The sequence below is a fragment of the Mesocricetus auratus genome, unplaced genomic scaffold (genome assembly GCF_017639785.1).
Source record: "Mesocricetus auratus isolate SY011 unplaced genomic scaffold, BCM_Maur_2.0 Super-Scaffold_15014, whole genome shotgun sequence".
Classification (NCBI taxonomy): Eukaryota; Metazoa; Chordata; class Mammalia; order Rodentia; family Cricetidae; genus Mesocricetus; species Mesocricetus auratus.
In genome coordinates, this window is record NW_024429186.1 from 17,360,433 (window position 1) to 17,365,547 (window position 5,115).

The window sequence follows — 5,115 nt, forward strand, 5'->3', positions numbered from 1 at the left end:
ACTTCAGAGTGACACAGAATTCAGAGTACAACAAAGATGAAACAGCAGGCTTTGGTAGGACTCCAGACTGGGTTCCCTTTAAATTCACAGCTGAGGTAGAAATTTCTGAGCTCCAGGAGAATGAGCCATTGTATTATTCATTTATTACTTTTTTTTTACAAAAGTTTATTACAATGTACAACAAGCTCCAAGATAACACTTCATTCTAGCTGTAGGTGCCAAAGATGTTATAATAGGGAATCCAGATGTTTAAATAGGAATGTAAGAGGGTCACCATCATCTCAGTCATGAGGAACAGCTTACTTTTTGCCAAATTTCCTAATTCCACCTGTGGCCCAGGATCCCTTCCCCATGGCATTGGTTTTTAGCTCCTCCAGTTTCTTCTGCTCCTCTTTTTGTTTCTACTTGAAAGCCTTATCTTCCTTGTCCATCTCCTTGGTTGTTACTTGGCATATATGTTCAGAATTGAGACGTCATCTTGATGGACTTTTCCTGTAATGAATATGAAATGTCCCTCTTCATGTCTTTTCATTGATTTTTAGTTTGAAGTATAATTTGTTAGATATTAGGATTGCTACACCAGTTTGTTTCTTAGGTCCATTTGATTGGAAAATCTTTTCCCAACCCTTCAGTCTGAGGTAACGTCTGTCTTTCACATTGAGGTGTGTTTCTTGTATGCAGCAGAAGGATGGATTCTGTCTTTGTATCCATTCTGTTAGCCTGTGTTTTTTAATAGGCAAGTTCAAACCATTGACATTGAGGGATATTAATGACCATTGATTGTTGATTCTTGTTTGTTTTGGATTTCTTGTTGGTGGTGTTATTGTGTGTGGATCCCCCCTTTTTTCTTGTTGGTGGTGTTACTGTGCATGTGTGGGGACACCAGACCTTGAGTAGAAACCCACTTTCCCTTTGGCCTGGGAGCAGGCATCTATGTAATGTTTACTGAAAACAATTTAGTGCTTTAAAGCTTGATAGGGCTCAGATAAGGGCTGGCTCACTAAAATACCATGTCTTTCACACCTCCTATGGCTAGATGTCTCTTCCTGTCCCCTGTGGTGTTTCCCCGATTCTGGGGCCGGAGATTAAACCACCAGCCAGGAGGGTGAGAAGTGGAAAGAATGGTATGTAAATGGATGGCAAAAGTCCTTAAAAAGGGAAGCCCTTTTTCTTGGGGAGACTTCTCCTGAGATTTTGCCTGAGAGCTCTCCTAAGCCGACTGGGGTCTCCTCCTAAGCTGACTTGGGAAATATAAAGTTTTCTTAAAGCAACCGACCGGTCTCTGTGTCATCTATCCCGACCACCTCGCTACATTCTTGGATGCAGGCCGCACAGCAGACGCGACAATTGGAGGTCCCACCGAGATCGTGAAAGCGAGGTAAGTGAGCGGGTTCGTCTCTTTTTCTGGCCAGGGACAGATTGGGGGAAAAAAAACCATGGGAAATAGTTCTAAAAAGCTTAAATTACAGTATCAAGTTAAAAAGTTACTTAAAGGACATGAGACTACAGTAAAGTCTAAAACCTTAAAAGGCTTTCTAAAGTCGATCAAACGAGCCAGTCCATGGTTCATTACCGGGGGGAGCTTAAATATCCCAGATTGGGAGGAGGTTCGCCGTGATCTTCATCAACTTTTACAAAAAGAGGGACCTGAGTCCCTGCCCCCATCTACATTCTCCTTATGGAGATTAGTAAAGGACACACTTTTGACAGATAAGGCTAGCCACCGCCAGGTAGTCCAGGCCACAAAAGAGGCTTTTTCAGAGATTACAAGAGATTGAGACTCAAGCCTCCCTGAGTTCTAAGGCAGAGAGTGACAGTAAATCATCTAAAAAAACCCTGACTAAAACTAGAGACTCCATTGTTAGTGAGGATGAGGAGGAGCCTCTTAACAACAACAAAAGAGTTAATAGAAATCTCGGGGCGCGACCCAAAAGGAGGAACTTCAGTCAAAATCGGATATATCCTACTCTGTCAGACCTAAAAAATAAAAATAGCTCAGACCCAGACTCTGACGAGTCAGAGTCTGAGAAAAAACGGTTACTTACTGAGGTCTCGGCCCTTAAAAAGACACTAAAAAGGACTCAAATTAAAAAAAGACAGGACAGGGAAAAAAACCCTTCCCCATACTCTAAAAAAAGGGACTCTTCCTATGAGATAACTCAGTCCTTCTCGGACCTAGAGGAAAAACCCAGAGGAGGGGTCCAATGCTGCCCAGTGGTGGCCCCAGTAATGAAAGTTCCAGACCCAAACAATTCTGGCCAGGTCATTCGGCGTCATAACCCTTTAAAATTTAAGGATATAAGACAACTTAAAGAGACAACTTTAAATTATGGAACACAGGCTCCCTTTACACTTTCCTTAATGGAATCTTTTACATCTCTTAATTTGACACCTGGCGATTGGCAACAGCTTTACAGAGCAGCTCTGTCGGGGGGAGATTATTTAATTTGGAGAGGTGAGTTTCAAAAAAGATACAGCCAGACAGCCCAAAAAAATACACAGGCCGGACAGCCCCAGAAAAATGTGGAGATGCTTACCGGGAGTGGTCAATATGCCACCATTCAACAACAAATACAATATGACATCACAGTCTATGCCCAAGTGACAACAGCGGCCCAAGGGGCTTGAAAAGCATTGCCTTCCAAGAAAGGAGGGGATCATCTATCCAAAGTCCTTCAAGGACCCTCTAAACCTTTTCAAGACTTCGTAGACCGTCTCAGTCAGGTAGCAGAAAAAATATTTGGGGGCATTGGGCCTACGATGCCGGTCATCAAGCAGATGACATTTAAAAATACAAATAAATATTGTAAGAAAGCCCTTCACCCATATCACAATAAAAGTCTAAATGACTATATCCGGATTTGTAGAGACATTGATAAAAACTTCATCCAGGGCCAAGTGTTAGCTACTGCCATTCGGCCCCAAGTGGGAAAAAAAAGACCTACTCTGAGAGGAAAAAAAACATGTTTCAACTACGGTAGGGAGGGACACTTCTGTAGAGAGTGCCCTCAAAATAGTACTACGGGTCTCAAGAGACCTGGTTTATGCCCCCGTTGTCAAAGGGGATATCATTGGGCCAATAACTGCTACTCTAAAACTGACAGGGAGGGAAATTTCCTTTCTACTAATAATAATCAAAAAAACGGGAGGAGGGCCCTGCCCCAGGGCCCCAAAACCAATGTGTACGGGGCAATGACCCCTGCTCTGGGCAATGACAGGACTCATTTTCTCCCCCAGAACAACCCCTTCATATCTCAGACCTCCTTAGAGCCACCTCAGGGAGTACAGGATTAAACCTCGCTCCCTCTGCCCGGGCAATCCTAACACCAAAAATGGGGATCCAGGCCCTCCCTACTGGGGTACATGGGCCATTACCCCCAGACACGGTCGGACTACTCTTGGGACGGTCCAGTACTATTCTTCGAGGCATCCAGGTACACCCTGGTGTTATAGACCAGGATAGTGAGGGGAAAATTAAAATAATGACATCAGTGGACAGTGGGGTTGTTGCCATCCCTACAGGAAAACGGATTACTCAGTTACTCCTTCTCCCTACAGCTCCTTATAAGACTAAAAAAATTTAAAAAAAAAGGGACAACCAAGGTTTTGGAAGTACCGGCCCAGCAACATTTTGGGTAGCCACTATAGAGAACCGCCCCCAGCTTACATTAAAGATAAAAGACAAGTTCTTTAGGGGCGTCTTAGATTCTGGGGCAGATGTCTCTGTCCTCTCAGATAAATTCTGGCCCCCCACTTGGGCGAAAGAGAAAGGGACAGTGACCCTCCAGGGAATAGGACAGGCTGTGCCCCAAAAAAGCCTCAAAATCCTAAAGTGGCAAGACTCTGAGGGCCACACAGGGCTTTTCCAGCCATATGTTTTGCCTGGCCTCCCTATTAACCTCTGGGGATGGGACCTCATGCAAAAAATGGGAATGGTCCTCACCACCCAGACACCCAAGTCCAAAAGCAGGGGCCCCCAGATGACGCAAGGGAGGGGCTGGAGCCCGGGGAGGGAACTAGGTAAATTAAAACAGGGAGAGGTTTGCCCTGTGACATCCCTCCCTTTGGAGACCAGGGCCCCAGGGGATAGGAAGGGTTTTGGCCATTTTTGATGAGGGTCACTGTTGCGCCGCCAGCCCCCATACCCATCACATGGCTATCAGATGATCCGGTATGGGTGGAACAGTGGCCCTTACCAGCGGAGAAACTAAGGGCGGCTCACCAGCTAGTTCAAGAACAATTGGAGGCAGGTCATTTGGTTCCTTCCACGTCCCCTTGGAATACCCCTATATTTGTAATAAAAAAATCTTCAGGGAAATGGAGGTTACTACAAGACTTGAGGGCTGTGAATGCGACCATGCAGCCTATGGGGGCTCTGCAGCCTGGCTTGCCCGTGCCTGTGGCCATTCCTAAAGACTGGCATTTGATTGTCATTGATTTGAAGAATTGCTTCTTTTCTATTCCCTTACATTCTCAAGATAGTCCTCGGTTTGCGTTTAGCCTTCCTTCGATTAACTTTAGGGAGCCTGCCCTTCACTTCCAATGGGTGGTGCTCCCCCAAGGGATGGCTAATAGTCCAACTATATGCCAGATTTATGTAGCTGCCTGTTTAGATCCCCTCAGACATAAGTTCCCTGACCTTTACATTATCCACTACATGGATGATATTCTTTTGGCCGCGGCCAAAGAAAGACAATGTTACATAGCCTTTGCAGAGCTACAGGAGCTTCTGGAGGCCCGAGGATTTATTTTGACTCCTAAAAAGATCCAAAAGAGACCCCCTTATACTTATTTGGGTCATCAAATTCAACAAACTAGCCTCCGGCCACAAAGACTCCAGATCAATTGTTCAAATTTAAAAACACTTCATAATTGACAGAGATTTTTGGGAGAGGTACAATGGTTTTGCCCTTCTCTTTCTATTAAAACAGGGGCTCTTAAAGCGCTTTATAATATTCTTCCTGGGGATCCTGCTCCAACGTCCCCTAGACAGATTACCCCAGAGGCCAGGAAAGCCCTACAATTGTTGTTAAAAAGTATAGAACAAGCCCACCTTCGGCGTATAGATTATGGGCAGCCCCTTGTTCTGGTTGTACTTTCATCTAGCTTTTCGCC